Source organism: Triturus cristatus, chromosome 8, assembly GCF_964204655.1.
Source record: "Triturus cristatus chromosome 8, aTriCri1.1, whole genome shotgun sequence".
In the NCBI taxonomy this organism is placed as follows: Eukaryota; Metazoa; Chordata; class Amphibia; order Caudata; family Salamandridae; genus Triturus; species Triturus cristatus.
This window is the reverse complement of record NC_140591.1, coordinates 739,251,927-739,272,581: the sequence shown is the minus strand read 5'-3', so window position 1 is coordinate 739,272,581 and position 20,655 is coordinate 739,251,927. Positions and strand designations below refer to the sequence as shown.

Below are 20,655 nucleotides of genomic sequence, written 5' to 3'. Positions count from 1 at the left end.
GGCTCGTTGGTCTAGGGGTATGATTCTCGCTTTGGGTGCGAGAGGTCCCGGGTTCAAATCCCGGACGAGCCCTTTTCTTGGTACTCTTTTCAAGTTGTTTTGAAGTTTGCGTTTCAAAACCAACATCAATTTTTTCTTTGCAGTAGTGGATAATTCTTTGCTAGAGTCTCATGCTTCAGCCCTGCCCAGTCTGAGCTAATACCAAACATCTGGTCTTGCATGGCATGTACGAGCGTTCAGCTAGGGATGTCGGGCAGGTTGCATGAAAGAAATCTAAAGCCAGAGGCCCATGGAATAGCCAGTTCGGAGCAGTTTCATTACAGAAAAATCAACTGTAGGTATCTGTTTCTGTAGTGTAGTGGTTATCACGTTTGCCTCACACGCGAAAGGTCCCCGGTTCGAAACCGGGCAGAAACAGTTGTTATATTGTGTTGGCTACAATGTTGATAGGTGCCGTTTTGCCATGGAATTGTCCAAGCCCTGAAGATTATTTCATGCAATCTCGTTCCAAGAAAGGGAATTCTCTCAAAACACTAAAGTAATCGGCGTGTGGATGTATCTGTTGGTTCTCAGACCTTGCTTTCAAAAGAGCCCTGCAATCGGTTCACTGCTCACCTAGAACAAGCATTAACATGGAGAATTGTTGGCACCAACAGGAATCTTATTTTAGTGGAGTGTTTCTGGCTTTGAGTGCAGAGGCCCTCGGCTCAATTCCAAGATGATCCTTCTCAAGGTGATGATACAAATGCATTGTCACCTTTACGTTTAATGTCAGAATCATTTATTTCCAGTTGGTGGTGTAAGAATGTTTGCAACAGTATGGCGATTTTTCCTAGCCATGCATGAATGAAAGCATATCACTCGCCTTTAGGTGTTTTTCTAATACATTGATATTTGCATCTTCCTTCCTAGCCTGCATGTTTGACTATCTTACAGGCTGCATGTAATAAGTATCACATCAGGGCCCTTCTTCTACTCAATTCACAACTGTTCTATCACGACATAGATAAGAAAGCTGCATCTGCTTTTGTTGTGTAGTGGTAATCAGGTTTACCTGACGTGTGAAAGCCCCATGCTTTGAAAGTACACAGTAACAAAGAAACCGATGACTTTTATAAAAAGGTGTCATGTGTGTCTCTTACTTTGCACAAAAAGTGCCAGAGATGACTTCATTTGCAGTCACTTGAAAAGTAGGGATTCTCCAATAAATGGTAAATGGTTGAAACAAATCTGAAGAAATGCATGACATACCTGTGTGTGTGTGTGTACGCATGTATGTATATATAGGGAGAGAGAGAGCGTCAATATAAACAGACTTTATTTCAATCAAGCTGTCTTTTCTATCCTTCAGGAGCAGAATGTTCTGATCATCAGCGCTCCAGAATGTAGTGTTTTCTTGGCAAGCATCACATATTGTGATGTTTTAGCTAAAAGTTCCATATCCTAGAGACTGATATATTCCTCTGTACTTGTACCTTGGGGATTCATCAAAACCTGGCATCATAAGCAGCTTTCTACTGCCACAGACTGGACAGCGAAACAATTTAAAATATCCCAGAAAAAGAAAATAAGCATGCTTAATCAGAGCTTTCTGGACAGGAAGGACATTTGAGCAAGTGAGGAATAAGCACTGCTTTTGTTAATTTGCATAGGCAGAATAGAGACTTCTGGGAAAAGGCCGAAATTACAGTCACAGAAAATGGCTGCATCTATAGAGAACGCTAAGAAGTGTTGGCAGCTTTTCCTCTGACCCTGGCCACTTTTACAAGCAATCCTATGATAGTCAGCAGGACCCACCCTAAAAAGGAAGGGGCATCCACTTGGACCCTTTCCACCTTTTCTAAATCTCGCCTGATCGAGCCTGATCGAGCAGATAAGCACATGTCATTCTCATTTCAGAAAGGTATTGGTTAGCTTGCTGCTAGCAGCTCAGTTATGTTATGATGTTAGAGGCTATGCAAGGAATGCTTTAGTCCAGCGATATGCAGTTTTTATTGCGCCTTGCATTCAGCAGGAAGATCTTTAGCTTGAATCTGTGGCCTAGGTATTCACCTTGGTATTTCTTTTGGCACAAAGTGAAGGAGTATTTGAGAGAAAATGCACAATGTGTTTCTTATGTTGTTATGAACAACTTGTTACTCTTTCTCATTAAGCTTCAGCCACTGAAGAAATATATAAATAAGGGCTGACTTCCTGTAAGACGTGTCCAAAGCTGGGACGGAATAAAAGGAGACACTTGTAAATGATAGTGCTATCGTTTGAGAAAGGGTAAGTTGAGACTGACTTTCATGCGTATTCACAGACCAAGCATCATAAAGATACCAGCATGATCTTCATTGCGGGCTTAGAGCCGGTATTAGCTTTTGAGAGGTAAGAGGATTTTGAGGGCTCGTTGGTCTAGGGGTATGATTCTCGCTTTGGGTGCGAGAGGTCCCAGGTTCAAATCCCGGACGAGCCCTTTTCTTGGTACTCTTTTCAAGTTGTTTTGAAGTTTGCGTTTCAAAACCAACATCAATTTTTTCTTTGCAGTAGTGGATAATTCTTTGCTAGAGTCTCATGCTTCAGCCCTGCCCAGTCTGAGCTAATACCACACATCTGGTCTTGCATGGCATGTACGAGCGTTCAGCTAGGGATGTCGGGCAGGTTGCATGAAAGAAATCTAAAGCCAGAGGCCCATGGAATAGCCAGTTCGGAGCAGTTTCATTACAGAAAAATCAACTGTAGGTATCTGTTTCTGTAGTGTAGTGGTTATCACGTTTGCCTCACACGCGAAAGGTCCCCGGTTCGAAACCGGGCAGAAACAGTTGTTATATTGTGTTGGCTACAATGTTGATAGGTGCCGTTTTGCCATGGAATTGTCCAAGCCCTGAAGATTATTTCATGCAATCTCGTTCCAAGAAAGGGAATTCTCTCAAAACACTAAAGTAATCGGCGTGTGGATGTATCTGTTGGTTCTCAGACCTTGCTTTCAAAAGAGCCCTGCAATCGGTTCACTGCTCACCTAGAACAAGCATTAACATGGAGAATTGTTGGCACCAACAGGAATCTTATTTTAGTGGAGTGTTTCTGGCTTTGAGTGCAGAGGCCCTCGGCTCAATTCCAAGATGATCCTTCTCAAGGTGATGATACAAATGCATTGTCACCTTTACGTTTAATGTCAGAATCATTTATTTCCAGTTGGTGGTGTAAGAATGTTTGCAACAGTATGGCGATTTTTCCTAGCCATGCATGAATGAAAGCATATCACTCGCCTTTAGGTGTTTTTCTAATACATTGATATTTGCATCTTCCTTCCTAGCCTGCATGTTTGACTATCTTACAGGCTGCATGTAATAAGTATCACATCAGGGCCCTTCTTCTACTCAATTCACAACTGTTCTATCACGACATAGATAAGAAAGCTGCATCTGCTTTTGTTGTGTAGTGGTAATCAGGTTTACCTGACGTGTGAAAGCCCCATGCTTTGAAAGTACACAGTAACAAAGAAACCGATGACTTTTATAAAAAGGTGTCATGTGTGTCTCTTACTTTGCACAAAAAGTGCCAGAGATGACTTCATTTGCAGTCACTTGAAAAGTAGGGATTCTCCAATAAATGGTAAATGGTTGAAACAAATCTGAAGAAATGCATGACATACCTGTGTGTGTGTGTGTACGCATGTATGTATATATAGGGAGAGAGAGAGCGTCAATATAAACAGACTTTATTTCAATCAAGCTGTCTTTTCTATCCTTCAGGAGCAGAATGTTCTGATCATCAGCGCTCCAGAATGTAGTGTTTTCTTGGCAAGCATCACATATTGTGATGTGTTAGCTAAAAGTTCCATATCCTAGAGACTGATATATTCCTCTGTACTTGTACCTTGGGGATTCATCAAAACCTGGCATCATAAGCAGCTTTCTACTGCCACAGACTGGACAGCGAAACAATTTAAAATATCCCAGAAAAAGAAAATAAGCATGCTTAATCAGAGCTTTCTGGACAGGAAGGACATTTGAGCAAGTGAGGAATAAGCACTGCTTTTGTTAATTTGCATAGGCAGAATAGAGACTTCTGGGAAAAGGCCGAAATTACAGTCACAGAAAATGGCTGCATCTATAGAGAACGCTAAGAAGTGTTGGCAGCTTTTCCTCTGACCCTGGCCACTTTTACAAGCAATCCTATGATAGTCAGCAGGACCCACCCTAAAAAGGAAGGGGCATCCACTTGGACCCTTTCCACCTTTTCCAAATCTCGCCTGATCGAGCCTGATTGAGCACTGATTGAGCAGATAAGCACATGTCATTCTCATTTCAGAAAGGTATTGGTTAGCTTGCTGCTAGCAGCTCAGTTATGTTATGATGTTAGAGGCTATGCAAGGAATGCTTTAGTCCAGCGATATGCAGTTTTTATTGCGCCTTGCATTCAGCAGGAAGATCTTTAGCTTGAATCTGTGGCCTAGGTATTCACCTTGGTATTTCTTTTGGCACAAAGTGAAGGAGTATTTGAGAGAAAATGCACAATGTGTTTCTTATGTTGTTATGAACAACTTGTTACTCTTTCTCATTAAGCTTCAGCCACTGAAGAAATATATAAATAAGGGCTGACTTCCTGTAAGACGTGTCCAAAGCTGGGACGGAATAAAAGGAGACACTTGTAAATGATAGTGCTATCGTTTGAGAAAGGGTAAGTTGAGACTGACTTTCATGCGTATTCACAGACCAAGCATCATAAAGATACCAGCATGATCTTCATTGCGGGCTTAGAGCCGGTATTAGCTTTTGAGAGGTAAGAGGATTTTGAGGGCTCGTTGGTCTAGGGGTATGATTCTCGCTTTGGGTGCGAGAGGTCCCGGGTTCAAATCCCGGACGAGCCCTTTTCTTGGTACTCTTTTCAAGTTGTTTTGAAGTTTGCGTTTCAAAACCAACATCAATTTTTTCTTTGCAGTAGTGGATAATTCTTTGCTAGAGTCTCATGCTTCAGCCCTGCCCAGTCTGAGCTAATACCAAACATCTGGTCTTGCATGGCATGTACGAGCGTTCAGCTAGGGATGTCGGGCAGGTTGCATGAAAGAAATCTAAAGCCAGAGGCCCATGGAATAGCCAGTTCGGAGCAGTTTCATTACAGAAAAATCAACTGTAGGTATCTGTTTCTGTAGTGTAGTGGTTATCACGTTTGCCTCACACGCGAAAGGTCCCCGGTTCGAAACCGGGCAGAAACAGTTGTTATATTGTGTTGGCTACAATGTTGATAGGTGCCGTTTTGCCATGGAATTGTCCAAGCCCTGAAGATTATTTCATGCAATCTCGTTCCAAGAAAGGGAATTCTCTCAAAACACTAAAGTAATCGGCGTGTGGATGTATCTGTTGGTTCTCAGACCTTGCTTTCAAAAGAGCCCTGCAATCGGTTCACTGCTCACCTAGAACAAGCATTAACATGGAGAATTGTTGGCACCAACAGGAATCTTATTTTAGTGGAGTGTTTCTGGCTTTGAGTGCAGAGGCCCTCGGCTCAATTCCAAGATGATCCTTCTCAAGGTGATGATACAAATGCATTGTCACCTTTACGTTTAATGTCAGAATCATTTATTTCCAGTTGGTGGTGTAAGAATGTTTGCAACAGTATGGCGATTTTTCCTAGCCATGCATGAATGAAAGCATATCACTCGCCTTTAGGTGTTTTTCTAATACATTGATATTTGCATCTTCCTTCCTAGCCTGCATGTTTGACTATCTTACAGGCTGCATGTAATAAGTATCACATCAGGGCCCTTCTTCTACTCAATTCACAACTGTTCTATCACGACATAGATAAGAAAGCTGCATCTGCTTTTGTTGTGTAGTGGTAATCAGGTTTACCTGACGTGTGAAAGCCCCATGCTTTGAAAGTACACAGTAACAAAGAAACCGATGACTTTTATAAAAAGGTGTCATGTGTGTCTCTTACTTTGCACAAAAAGTGCCAGAGATGACTTCATTTGCAGTCACTTGAAAAGTAGGGATTCTCCAATAAATGGTAAATGGTTGAAACAAATCTGAAGAAATGCATGACATACCTGTGTGTGTGTGTGTACGCATGTATGTATATATAGGGAGAGAGAGAGCGTCAATATAAACAGACTTTATTTCAATCAAGCTGTCTTTTCTATCCTTCAGGAGCAGAATGTTCTGATCATCAGCGCTCCAGAATGTAGTGTTTTCTTGGCAAGCATCACATATTGTGATGTTTTAGCTAAAAGTTCCATATCCTAGAGACTGATATATTCCTCTGTACTTGTACCTTGGGGATTCATCAAAACCTGGCATCATAAGCAGCTTTCTACTGCCACAGACTGGACAGCGAAACAATTTAAAATATCCCAGAAAAAGAAAATAAGCATGCTTAATCAGAGCTTTCTGGACAGGAAGGACATTTGAGCAAGTGAGGAATAAGCACTGCTTTTGTTAATTTGCATAGGCAGAATAGAGACTTCTGGGAAAAGGCCGAAATTACAGTCACAGAAAATGGCTGCATCTATAGAGAACGCTAAGAAGTGTTGGCAGCTTTTCCTCTGACCCTGGCCACTTTTACAAGCAATCCTATGATAGTCAGCAGGACCCACCCTAAAAAGGAAGGGGCATCCACTTGGACCCTTTCCACCTTTTCTAAATCTCGCCTGATCGAGCCTGATCGAGCAGATAAGCACATGTCATTCTCATTTCAGAAAGGTATTGGTTAGCTTGCTGCTAGCAGCTCAGTTATGTTATGATGTTAGAGGCTATGCAAGGAATGCTTTAGTCCAGCGATATGCAGTTTTTATTGCGCCTTGCATTCAGCAGGAAGATCTTTAGCTTGAATCTGTGGCCTAGGTATTCACCTTGGTATTTCTTTTGGCACAAAGTGAAGGAGTATTTGAGAGAAAATGCACAATGTGTTTCTTATGTTGTTATGAACAACTTGTTACTCTTTCTCATTAAGCTTCAGCCACTGAAGAAATATATAAATAAGGGCTGACTTCCTGTAAGACGTGTCCAAAGCTGGGACGGAATAAAAGGAGACACTTGTAAATGATAGTGCTATCGTTTGAGAAAGGGTAAGTTGAGACTGACTTTCATGCGTATTCACAGACCAAGCATCATAAAGATACCAGCATGATCTTCATTGCGGGCTTAGAGCCGGTATTAGCTTTTGAGAGGTAAGAGGATTTTGAGGGCTCGTTGGTCTAGGGGTATGATTCTCGCTTTGGGTGCGAGAGGTCCCAGGTTCAAATCCCGGACGAGCCCTTTTCTTGGTACTCTTTTCAAGTTGTTTTGAAGTTTGCGTTTCAAAACCAACATCAATTTTTTCTTTGCAGTAGTGGATAATTCTTTGCTAGAGTCTCATGCTTCAGCCCTGCCCAGTCTGAGCTAATACCACACATCTGGTCTTGCATGGCATGTACGAGCGTTCAGCTAGGGATGACGGGCAGGTTGCATGAAAGAAATCTAAAGCCAGAGGCCCATGGAATAGCCAGTTCGGAGCAGTTTCATTACAGAAAAATCAACTGTAGGTATCTGTTTCTGTAGTGTAGTGGTTATCACGTTTGCCTCACACGCGAAAGGTCCCCGGTTCGAAACCGGGCAGAAACAGTTGTTATATTGTGTTGGCTACAATGTTGATAGGTGCCGTTTTGCCATGGAATTGTCCAAGCCCTGAAGATTATTTCATGCAATCTCGTTCCAAGAAAGGGAATTCTCTCAAAACACTAAAGTAATCGGCGTGTGGATGTATCTGTTGGTTCTCAGACCTTGCTTTCAAAAGAGCCCTGCAATCGGTTCACTGCTCACCTAGAACAAGCATTAACATGGAGAATTGTTGGCACCAACAGGAATCTTATTTTAGTGGAGTGTTTCTGGCTTTGAGTGCAGAGGCCCTCGGCTCAATTCCAAGATGATCCTTCTCAAGGTGATGATACAAATGCATTGTCACCTTTACGTTTAATGTCAGAATCATTTATTTCCAGTTGGTGGTGTAAGAATGTTTGCAACAGTATGGCGATTTTTCCTAGCCATGCATGAATGAAAGCATATCACTCGCCTTTAGGTGTTTTTCTAATACATTGATATTTGCATCTTCCTTCCTAGCCTGCATGTTTGACTATCTTACAGGCTGCATGTAATAAGTATCACATCAGGGCCCTTCTTCTACTCAATTCACAACTGTTCTATCACGACATAGATAAGAAAGCTGCATCTGCTTTTGTTGTGTAGTGGTAATCAGGTTTACCTGACGTGTGAAAGCCCCATGCTTTGAAAGTACACAGTAACAAAGAAACCGATGACTTTTATAAAAAGGTGTCATGTGTGTCTCTTACTTTGCACAAAAAGTGCCAGAGATGACTTCATTTGCAGTCACTTGAAAAGTAGGGATTCTCCAATAAATGGTAAATGGTTGAAACAAATCTGAAGAAATGCATGACATACCTGTGTGTGTGTGTGTACGCATGTATGTATATATAGGGAGAGAGAGAGCGTCAATATAAACAGACTTTATTTCAATCAAGCTGTCTTTTCTATCCTTCAGGAGCAGAATGTTCTGATCATCAGCGCTCCAGAATGTAGTGTTTTCTTGGCAAGCATCACATATTGTGATGTGTTAGCTAAAAGTTCCATATCCTAGAGACTGATATATTCCTCTGTACTTGTACCTTGGGGATTCATCAAAACCTGGCATCATAAGCAGCTTTCTACTGCCACAGACTGGACAGCGAAACAATTTAAAATATCCCAGAAAAAGAAAATAAGCATGCTTAATCAGAGCTTTCTGGACAGGAAGGACATTTGAGCAAGTGAGGAATAAGCACTGCTTTTGTTAATTTGCATAGGCAGAATAGAGACTTCTGGGAAAAGGCCGAAATTACAGTCACAGAAAATGGCTGCATCTATAGAGAACGCTAAGAAGTGTTGGCAGCTTTTCCTCTGACCCTGGCCACTTTTACAAGCAATCCTATGATAGTCAGCAGGACCCACCCTAAAAAGGAAGGGGCATCCACTTGGACCCTTTCCACCTTTTCCAAATCTCGCCTGATCGAGCCTGATTGAGCACTGATTGAGCAGATAAGCACATGTCATTCTCATTTCAGAAAGGTATTGGTTAGCTTGCTGCTAGCAGCTCAGTTATGTTATGATGTTAGAGGCTATGCAAGGAATGCTTTAGTCCAGCGATATGCAGTTTTTATTGCGCCTTGCATTCAGCAGGAAGATCTTTAGCTTGAATCTGTGGCCTAGGTATTCACCTTGGTATTTCTTTTGGCACAAAGTGAAGGAGTATTTGAGAGAAAATGCACAATGTGTTTCTTATGTTGTTATGAACAACTTGTTACTCTTTCTCATTAAGCTTCAGCCACTGAAGAAATATATAAATAAGGGCTGACTTCCTGTAAGACGTGTCCAAAGCTGGGACGGAATAAAAGGAGACACTTGTAAATGATAGTGCTATCGTTTGAGAAAGGGTAAGTTGAGACTGACTTTCATGCGTATTCACAGACCAAGCATCATAAAGATACCAGCATGATCTTCATTGCGGGCTTAGAGCCGGTATTAGCTTTTGAGAGGTAAGAGGATTTTGAGGGCTCGTTGGTCTAGGGGTATGATTCTCGCTTTGGGTGCGAGAGGTCCCGGGTTCAAATCCCGGACGAGCCCTTTTCTTGGTACTCTTTTCAAGTTGTTTTGAAGTTTGCGTTTCAAAACCAACATCAATTTTTTCTTTGCAGTAGTGGATAATTCTTTGCTAGAGTCTCATGCTTCAGCCCTGCCCAGTCTGAGCTAATACCAAACATCTGGTCTTGCATGGCATGTACGAGCGTTCAGCTAGGGATGTCGGGCAGGTTGCATGAAAGAAATCTAAAGCCAGAGGCCCATGGAATAGCCAGTTCGGAGCAGTTTCATTACAGAAAAATCAACTGTAGGTATCTGTTTCTGTAGTGTAGTGGTTATCACGTTTGCCTCACACGCGAAAGGTCCCCGGTTCGAAACCGGGCAGAAACAGTTGTTATATTGTGTTGGCTACAATGTTGATAGGTGCCGTTTTGCCATGGAATTGTCCAAGCCCTGAAGATTATTTCATGCAATCTCGTTCCAAGAAAGGGAATTCTCTCAAAACACTAAAGTAATCGGCGTGTGGATGTATCTGTTGGTTCTCAGACCTTGCTTTCAAAAGAGCCCTGCAATCGGTTCACTGCTCACCTAGAACAAGCATTAACATGGAGAATTGTTGGCACCAACAGGAATCTTATTTTAGTGGAGTGTTTCTGGCTTTGAGTGCAGAGGCCCTCGGCTCAATTCCAAGATGATCCTTCTCAAGGTGATGATACAAATGCATTGTCACCTTTACGTTTAATGTCAGAATCATTTATTTCCAGTTGGTGGTGTAAGAATGTTTGCAACAGTATGGCGATTTTTCCTAGCCATGCATGAATGAAAGCATATCACTCGCCTTTAGGTGTTTTTCTAATACATTGATATTTGCATCTTCCTTCCTAGCCTGCATGTTTGACTATCTTACAGGCTGCATGTAATAAGTATCACATCAGGGCCCTTCTTCTACTCAATTCACAACTGTTCTATCACGACATAGATAAGAAAGCTGCATCTGCTTTTGTTGTGTAGTGGTAATCAGGTTTACCTGACGTGTGAAAGCCCCATGCTTTGAAAGTACACAGTAACAAAGAAACCGATGACTTTTATAAAAAGGTGTCATGTGTGTCTCTTACTTTGCACAAAAAGTGCCAGAGATGACTTCATTTGCAGTCACTTGAAAAGTAGGGATTCTCCAATAAATGGTAAATGGTTGAAACAAATCTGAAGAAATGCATGACATACCTGTGTGTGTGTGTGTACGCATGTATGTATATATAGGGAGAGAGAGAGCGTCAATATAAACAGACTTTATTTCAATCAAGCTGTCTTTTCTATCCTTCAGGAGCAGAATGTTCTGATCATCAGCGCTCCAGAATGTAGTGTTTTCTTGGCAAGCATCACATATTGTGATGTGTTAGCTAAAAGTTCCATATCCTAGAGACTGATATATTCCTCTGTACTTGTACCTTGGGGATTCATCAAAACCTGGCATCATAAGCAGCTTTCTACTGCCACAGACTGGACAGCGAAACAATTTAAAATATCCCAGAAAAAGAAAATAAGCATGCTTAATCAGAGCTTTCTGGACAGGAAGGACATTTGAGCAAGTGAGGAATAAGCACTGCTTTTGTTAATTTGCATAGGCAGAATAGAGACTTCTGGGAAAAGGCCGAAATTACAGTCACAGAAAATGGCTGCATCTATAGAGAACGCTAAGAAGTGTTGGCAGCTTTTCCTCTGACCCTGGCCACTTTTACAAGCAATCCTATGATAGTCAGCAGGACCCACCCTAAAAAGGAAGGGGCATCCACTTGGACCCTTTCCACCTTTTCCAAATCTCGCCTGATCGAGCCTGATTGAGCACTGATTGAGCAGATAAGCACATGTCATTCTCATTTCAGAAAGGTATTGGTTAGCTTGCTGCTAGCAGCTCAGTTATGTTATGATGTTAGAGGCTATGCAAGGAATGCTTTAGTCCAGCGATATGCAGTTTTTATTGCGCCTTGCATTCAGCAGGAAGATCTTTAGCTTGAATCTGTGGCCTAGGTATTCACCTTGGTATTTCTTTTGGCACAAAGTGAAGGAGTATTTGAGAGAAAATGCACAATGTGTTTCTTATGTTGTTATGAACAACTTGTTACTCTTTCTCATTAAGCTTCAGCCACTGAAGAAATATATAAATAAGGGCTGACTTCCTGTAAGACGTGTCCAAAGCTGGGACGGAATAAAAGGAGACACTTGTAAATGATAGTGCTATCGTTTGAGAAAGGGTAAGTTGAGACTGACTTTCATGCGTATTCACAGACCAAGCATCATAAAGATACCAGCATGATCTTCATTGCGGGCTTAGAGCCGGTATTAGCTTTTGAGAGGTAAGAGGATTTTGAGGGCTCGTTGGTCTAGGGGTATGATTCTCGCTTTGGGTGCGAGAGGTCCCGGGTTCAAATCCCGGACGAGCCCTTTTCTTGGTACTCTTTTCAAGTTGTTTTGAAGTTTGCGTTTCAAAACCAACATCAATTTTTTCTTTGCAGTAGTGGATAATTCTTTGCTAGAGTCTCATGCTTCAGCCCTGCCCAGTCTGAGCTAATACCAAACATCTGGTCTTGCATGGCATGTACGAGCGTTCAGCTAGGGATGTCGGGCAGGTTGCATGAAAGAAATCTAAAGCCAGAGGCCCATGGAATAGCCAGTTCGGAGCAGTTTCATTACAGAAAAATCAACTGTAGGTATCTGTTTCTGTAGTGTAGTGGTTATCACGTTTGCCTCACACGCGAAAGGTCCCCGGTTCGAAACCGGGCAGAAACAGTTGTTATATTGTGTTGGCTACAATGTTGATAGGTGCCGTTTTGCCATGGAATTGTCCAAGCCCTGAAGATTATTTCATGCAATCTCGTTCCAAGAAAGGGAATTCTCTCAAAACACTAAAGTAATCGGCGTGTGGATGTATCTGTTGGTTCTCAGACCTTGCTTTCAAAAGAGCCCTGCAATCGGTTCACTGCTCACCTAGAACAAGCATTAACATGGAGAATTGTTGGCACCAACAGGAATCTTATTTTAGTGGAGTGTTTCTGGCTTTGAGTGCAGAGGCCCTCGGCTCAATTCCAAGATGATCCTTCTCAAGGTGATGATACAAATGCATTGTCACCTTTACGTTTAATGTCAGAATCATTTATTTCCAGTTGGTGGTGTAAGAATGTTTGCAACAGTATGGCGATTTTTCCTAGCCATGCATGAATGAAAGCATATCACTCGCCTTTAGGTGTTTTTCTAATACATTGATATTTGCATCTTCCTTCCTAGCCTGCATGTTTGACTATCTTACAGGCTGCATGTAATAAGTATCACATCAGGGCCCTTCTTCTACTCAATTCACAACTGTTCTATCACGACATAGATAAGAAAGCTGCATCTGCTTTTGTTGTGTAGTGGTAATCAGGTTTACCTGACGTGTGAAAGCCCCATGCTTTGAAAGTACACAGTAACAAAGAAACCGATGACTTTTATAAAAAGGTGTCATGTGTGTCTCTTACTTTGCACAAAAAGTGCCAGAGATGACTTCATTTGCAGTCACTTGAAAAGTAGGGATTCTCCAATAAATGGTAAATGGTTGAAACAAATCTGAAGAAATGCATGACATACCTGTGTGTGTGTGTGTACGCATGTATGTATATATAGGGAGAGAGAGAGCGTCAATATAAACAGACTTTATTTCAATCAAGCTGTCTTTTCTATCCTTCAGGAGCAGAATGTTCTGATCATCAGCGCTCCAGAATGTAGTGTTTTCTTGGCAAGCATCACATATTGTGATGTTTTAGCTAAAAGTTCCATATCCTAGAGACTGATATATTCCTCTGTACTTGTACCTTGGGGATTCATCAAAACCTGGCATCATAAGCAGCTTTCTACTGCCACAGACTGGACAGCGAAACAATTTAAAATATCCCAGAAAAAGAAAATAAGCATGCTTAATCAGAGCTTTCTGGACAGGAAGGACATTTGAGCAAGTGAGGAATAAGCACTGCTTTTGTTAATTTGCATAGGCAGAATAGAGACTTCTGGGAAAAGGCCGAAATTACAGTCACAGAAAATGGCTGCATCTATAGAGAACGCTAAGAAGTGTTGGCAGCTTTTCCTCTGACCCTGGCCACTTTTACAAGCAATCCTATGATAGTCAGCAGGACCCACCCTAAAAAGGAAGGGGCATCCACTTGGACCCTTTCCACCTTTTCTAAATCTCGCCTGATCGAGCCTGATCGAGCAGATAAGCACATGTCATTCTCATTTCAGAAAGGTATTGGTTAGCTTGCTGCTAGCAGCTCAGTTATGTTATGATGTTAGAGGCTATGCAAGGAATGCTTTAGTCCAGCGATATGCAGTTTTTATTGCGCCTTGCATTCAGCAGGAAGATCTTTAGCTTGAATCTGTGGCCTAGGTATTCACCTTGGTATTTCTTTTGGCACAAAGTGAAGGAGTATTTGAGAGAAAATGCACAATGTGTTTCTTATGTTGTTATGAACAACTTGTTACTCTTTCTCATTAAGCTTCAGCCACTGAAGAAATATATAAATAAGGGCTGACTTCCTGTAAGACGTGTCCAAAGCTGGGACGGAATAAAAGGAGACACTTGTAAATGATAGTGCTATCGTTTGAGAAAGGGTAAGTTGAGACTGACTTTCATGCGTATTCACAGACCAAGCATCATAAAGATACCAGCATGATCTTCATTGCGGGCTTAGAGCCGGTATTAGCTTTTGAGAGGTAAGAGGATTTTGAGGGCTCGTTGGTCTAGGGGTATGATTCTCGCTTTGGGTGCGAGAGGTCCCAGGTTCAAATCCCGGACGAGCCCTTTTCTTGGTACTCTTTTCAAGTTGTTTTGAAGTTTGCGTTTCAAAACCAACATCAATTTTTTCTTTGCAGTAGTGGATAATTCTTTGCTAGAGTCTCATGCTTCAGCCCTGCCCAGTCTGAGCTAATACCACACATCTGGTCTTGCATGGCATGTACGAGCGTTCAGCTAGGGATGTCGGGCAGGTTGCATGAAAGAAATCTAAAGCCAGAGGCCCATGGAATAGCCAGTTCGGAGCAGTTTCATTACAGAAAAATCAACTGTAGGTATCTGTTTCTGTAGTGTAGTGGTTATCACGTTTGCCTCACACGCGAAAGGTCCCCGGTTCGAAACCGGGCAGAAACAGTTGTTATATTGTGTTGGCTACAATGTTGATAGGTGCCGTTTTGCCATGGAATTGTCCAAGCCCTGAAGATTATTTCATGCAATCTCGTTCCAAGAAAGGGAATTCTCTCAAAACACTAAAGTAATCGGCGTGTGGATGTATCTGTTGGTTCTCAGACCTTGCTTTCAAAAGAGCCCTGCAATCGGTTCACTGCTCACCTAGAACAAGCATTAACATGGAGAATTGTTGGCACCAACAGGAATCTTATTTTAGTGGAGTGTTTCTGGCTTTGAGTGCAGAGGCCCTCGGCTCAATTCCAAGATGATCCTTCTCAAGGTGATGATACAAATGCATTGTCACCTTTACGTTTAATGTCAGAATCATTTATTTCCAGTTGGTGGTGTAAGAATGTTTGCAACAGTATGGCGATTTTTCCTAGCCATGCATGAATGAAAGCATATCACTCGCCTTTAGGTGTTTTTCTAATACATTGATATTTGCATCTTCCTTCCTAGCCTGCATGTTTGACTATCTTACAGGCTGCATGTAATAAGTATCACATCAGGGCCCTTCTTCTACTCAATTCACAACTGTTCTATCACGACATAGATAAGAAAGCTGCATCTGCTTTTGTTGTGTAGTGGTAATCAGGTTTACCTGACGTGTGAAAGCCCCATGCTTTGAAAGTACACAGTAACAAAGAAACCGATGACTTTTATAAAAAGGTGTCATGTGTGTCTCTTACTTTGCACAAAAAGTGCCAGAGATGACTTCATTTGCAGTCACTTGAAAAGTAGGGATTCTCCAATAAATGGTAAATGGTTGAAACAAATCTGAAGAAATGCATGACATACCTGTGTGTGTGTGTGTACGCATGTATGTATATATAGGGAGAGAGAGAGCGTCAATATAAACAGACTTTATTTCAATCAAGCTGTCTTTTCTATCCTTCAGGAGCAGAATGTTCTGATCATCAGCGCTCCAGAATGTAGTGTTTTCTTGGCAAGCATCACATATTGTGATGTGTTAGCTAAAAGTTCCATATCCTAGAGACTGATATATTCCTCTGTACTTGTACCTTGGGGATTCATCAAAACCTGGCATCATAAGCAGCTTTCTACTGCCACAGACTGGACAGCGAAACAATTTAAAATATCCCAGAAAAAGAAAATAAGCATGCTTAATCAGAGCTTTCTGGACAGGAAGGACATTTGAGCAAGTGAGGAATAAGCACTGCTTTTGTTAATTTGCATAGGCAGAATAGAGACTTCTGGGAAAAGGCCGAAATTACAGTCACAGAAAATGGCTGCATCTATAGAGAACGCTAAGAAGTGTTGGCAGCTTTTCCTCTGACCCTGGCCACTTTTACAAGCAATCCTATGATAGTCAGCAGGACCCACCCTAAAAAGGAAGGGGCATCCACTTGGACCCTTTCCACCTTTTCCAAATCTCGCCTGATCGAGCCTGATTGAGCACTGATTGAGCAGATAAGCACATGTCATTCTCATTTCAGAAAGGTATTGGTTAGCTTGCTGCTAGCAGCTCAGTTATGTTATGATGTTAGAGGCTATGCAAGGAATGCTTTAGTCCAGCGATATGCAGTTTTTATTGCGCCTTGCATTCAGCAGGAAGATCTTTAGCTTGAATCTGTGGCCTAGGTATTCACCTTGGTATTTCTTTTGGCACAAAGTGAAGGAGTATTTGAGAGAAAATGCACAATGTGTTTCTTATGTTGTTATGAACAACTTGTTACTCTTTCTCATTAAGCTTCAGCCACTGAAGAAATATATAAATAAGGGCTGACTTCCTGTAAGACGTGTCCAAAGCTGGGACGGAATAAAAGGAGACACTTGTAAATGATAGTGCTATCGTTTGAGAAAGGGTAAGTTGAGACTGACTTTCATGCGTATTCACAGACCAAGCATCATAAAGATACCAGCATGATCTTCATTGCGGGCTTAGAGCCGGTATTAGCTTTTGAGAGGTAAGAGGATTTTGAGGGCTCGTTGGTCTAGGGGTATGATTCTCGCTTTGGGTGCGAGAGGTCCCGGGTTCAAATCCCGGACGAGCCCTTTTCTTGGTACTCTTTTCAAGTTGTTTTGAAGTTTGCGTTTCAAAACCAACATCAATTTTTTCTTTGCAGTAGTGGATAATTCTTTGCTAGAGTCTCATGCTTCAGCCCTGCCCAGTCTGAGCTAATACCAAACATCTGGTCTTGCATGGCATGTACGAGCGTTCAGCTAGGGATGTCGGGCAGGTTGCATGAAAGAAATCTAAAGCCAGAGGCCCATGGAATAGCCAGTTCGGAGCAGTTTCATTACAGAAAAATCAACTGTAGGTATCTGTTTCTGTAGTGTAGTGGTTATCACGTTTGCCTCACACGCGAAAGGTCCCCGGTTCGAAACCGGGCAGAAACAGTTGTTATATTGTGTTGGCTACAATGTTGATAGGTGCCGTTTTGCCATGGAATTGTCCAAGCCCTGAAGATTATTTCATGCAATCTCGTTCCAAGAAAGGGAATTCTCTCAAAACACTAAAGTAATCGGCGTGTGGATGTATCTGTTGGTTCTCAGACCTTGCTTTCAAAAGAGCCCTGCAATCGGTTCACTGCTCACCTAGAACAAGCATTAACATGGAGAATTGTTGGCACCAACAGGAATCTTATTTTAGTGGAGTGTTTCTGGCTTTGAGTGCAGAGGCCCTCGGCTCAATTCCAAGATGATCCTTCTCAAGGTGATGATACAAATGCATTGTCACCTTTACGTTTAATGTCAGAATCATTTATTTCCAGTTGGTGGTGTAAGAATGTTTGCAACAGTATGGCGATTTTTCCTAGCCATGCATGAATGAAAGCATATCACTCGCCTTTAGGTGTTTTTCTAATACATTGATATTTGCATCTTCCTTCCTAGCCTGCATGTTTGACTATCTTACAGGCTGCATGTAATAAGTATCACATCAGGGCCCTTCTTCTACTCAATTCACAACTGTTCTATCACGACATAGATAAGAAAGCTGCATCTGCTTTTGTTGTGTAGTGGTAATCAGGTTTACCTGACGTGTGAAAGCCCCATGCTTTGAAAGTACACAGTAACAAAGAAACCGATGACTTTTATAAAAAGGTGTCATGTGTGTCTCTTACTTTGCACAAAAAGTGCCAGAGATGACTTCATTTGCAGTCACTTGAAAAGTAGGGATTCTCCAATAAATGGTAAATGGTTGAAACAAATCTGAAGAAATGCATGACATACCTGTGTGTGTGTGTGTACGCATGTATGTATATATAGGGAGAGAGAGAGCGTCAATATAAACAGACTTTATTTCAATCAAGCTGTCTTTTCTATCCTTCAGGAGCAGAATGTTCTGATCATCAGCGCTCCAGAATGTAGTGTTTTCTTGGCAAGCATCACATATTGTGATGTTTTAGCTAAAAGTTCCATATCCTAGAGACTGATATATTCCTCTGTACTTGTACCTTGGGGATTCATCAAAACCTGGCATCATAAGCAGCTTTCTACTGCCACAGACTGGACAGCGAAACAATTTAAAATATCCCAGAAAAAGAAAATAAGCATGCTTAATCAGAGCTTTCTGGACAGGAAGGACATTTGAGCAAGTGAGGAATAAGCACTGCTTTTGTTAATTTGCATAGGCAGAATAGAGACTTCTGGGAAAAGGCCGAAATTACAGTCACAGAAAATGGCTGCATCTATAGAGAACGCTAAGAAGTGTTGGCAGCTTTTCCTCTGACCCTGGCCACTTTTACAAGCAATCCTATGATAGTCAGCAGGACCCACCCTAAAAAGGAAGGGGCATCCACTTGGACCCTTTCCACCTTTTCTAAATCTCGCCTGATCGAGCCTGATCGAGCAGATAAGCACATGTCATTCTCATTTCAGAAAGGTATTGGTTAGCTTGCTGCTAGCAGCTCAGTTATGTTATGATGTTAGAGGCTATGCAAGGAATGCTTTAGTCCAGCGATATGCAGTTTTTATTGCGCCTTGCATTCAGCAGGAAGATCTTTAGCTTGAATCTGTGGCCTAGGTATTCACCTTGGTATTTCTTTTGGCACAAAGTGAAGGAGTATTTGAGAGAAAATGCACAATGTGTTTCTTATGTTGTTATGAACAACTTGTTACTCTTTCTCATTAAGCTTCAGCCACTGAAGAAATATATAAATAAGGGCTGACTTCCTGTAAGACGTGTCCAAAGCTGGGACGGAATAAAAGGAGACACTTGTAAATGATAGTGCTATCGTTTGAGAAAGGGTAAGTTGAGACTGACTTTCATGCGTATTCACAGACCAAGCATCATAAAGATACCAGCATGATCTTCATTGCGGGCTTAGAGCCGGTATTAGCTTTTGAGAGGTAAGAGGATTTTGAGGGCTCGTTGGTCTAGGGGTATGATTCTCGCTTTGGGTGCGAGAGGTCCCAGGTTCAAATCCCGGACGAGCCCTTTTCTTGGTACTCTTTTCAAGTTGTTTTGAAGTTTGCGTTTCAAAACCAACATCAATTTTTTCTTTGCAGTAGTGGATAATTCTTTGCTAGAGTCTCATGCTTCAGCCCTGCCCAGTCTGAGCTAATACCACACATCTGGTCTTGCATGGCATGTACGAGCGTTCAGCTAGGGATGACGGGCAGGTTGCATGAAAGAAATCTAAAGCCAGAGGCCCATGGAATAGCCAGTTCGGAGCAGTTTCATTACAGAAAAATCAACTGTAGGTATCTGTTTCTGTAGTGTAGTGGTTATCACGTTTGCCTCACACGCGAAAGGTCCCCGGTTCGAAACCGGGCAGAAACAGTTGTTATATTGTGTTGGCTACAATGTTGATAGGTGCCGTTTTGCCATGGAATTGTCCAAGCCCTGAAGATTATTTCATGCAATCTCGTTCCAAGAAAGGGAATTCTCTCAAAACACTAAAGTAATCGGCGTGTGGATGTATCTGTTGGTTCTCAGACCTTGCTTTCAAAAGAGCCCTGCAATCGGTTCACTGCTCACCTAGAACAAGCATTAACATGGAGAATTGTTGGCACCAACAGGAATCTTATTTTAGTGGAGTGTTTCTGGCTTTGAGTGCAGAGGCCCTCGGCTCAATTCCAAGATGATCCTTCTCAAGGTGATGATACAAATGCATTGTCACCTTTACGTTTAATGTCAGAATCATTTATTTCCAGTTGGTGGTGTAAGAATGTTTGCAACAGTATGGCGATTTTTCCTAGCCATGCATGAATGAAAGCATATCACTCGCCTTTAGGTGTTTTTCTAATACATTGATATTTGCATCTTCCTTCCTAGCCTGCATGTTTGACTATCTTACAGGCTGCATGTAATAAGTATCACATCAGGGCCCTTCTTCTACTCAATTCACAACTGTTCTATCACGACATAGATAAGAAAGCTGCATCTGCTTTTGTTGTGTAGTGGTAATCAGGTTTACCTGACGTGTGAAAGCCCCATGCTTTGAAAGTACACAGTAACAAAGAAACCGATGACTTTTATAAAAAGGTGTCATGTGTGTCTCTTACTTTGCACAAAAAGTGCCAGAGATGACTTCATTTGCAGTCACTTGAAAAGTAGGGATTCTCCAATAAATGGTAAATGGTTGAAACAAATCTGAAGAAATGCATGACATACCTGTGTGTGTGTGTGTACGCATGTATGTATATATAGGGAGAGAGAGAGCGTCAATATAAACAGACTTTATTTCAATCAAGCTGTCTTTTCTATCCTTCAGGAGCAGAATGTTCTGATCATCAGCGCTCCAGAATGTAGTGTTTTCTTGGCAAGCATCACATATTGTGATGTGTTAGCTAAAAGTTCCATATCCTAGAGACTGATATATTCCTCTGTACTTGTACCTTGGGGATTCATCAAAACCTGGCATCATAAGCAGCTTTCTACTGCCA

General features: G+C 41.8%; 5 non-coding genes across 5 annotated transcripts; all 5 read left to right on the top strand.

The window, feature by feature from the left end:
- TRNAP-UGG (transfer RNA proline (anticodon UGG)) lies at positions 1-72 on the top strand. The gene has a single exon. It is a non-coding gene; the product is annotated as a tRNA-Pro (tRNA).
- A 4,711-nt stretch (positions 73-4,783) lies between these two features.
- Positions 4,784-4,855, top strand: TRNAP-UGG (transfer RNA proline (anticodon UGG)). The gene has a single exon. It is a non-coding gene; the product is annotated as a tRNA-Pro (tRNA).
- A 4,711-nt stretch (positions 4,856-9,566) lies between these two features.
- TRNAP-UGG (transfer RNA proline (anticodon UGG)) lies at positions 9,567-9,638 on the top strand. Its single transcript has one exon. It is a non-coding gene; the product is annotated as a tRNA-Pro (tRNA).
- Positions 9,639-11,963: 2,325 nt separating this feature from the next.
- Positions 11,964-12,035, top strand: TRNAP-UGG (transfer RNA proline (anticodon UGG)). The gene has a single exon. It is a non-coding gene; the product is annotated as a tRNA-Pro (tRNA).
- Positions 12,036-16,746: 4,711 nt separating this feature from the next.
- On the top strand, positions 16,747-16,818 carry TRNAP-UGG (transfer RNA proline (anticodon UGG)). Its single transcript has one exon. It is a non-coding gene; the product is annotated as a tRNA-Pro (tRNA).
- Positions 16,819-20,655: the final 3,837 nt, after the last annotated feature.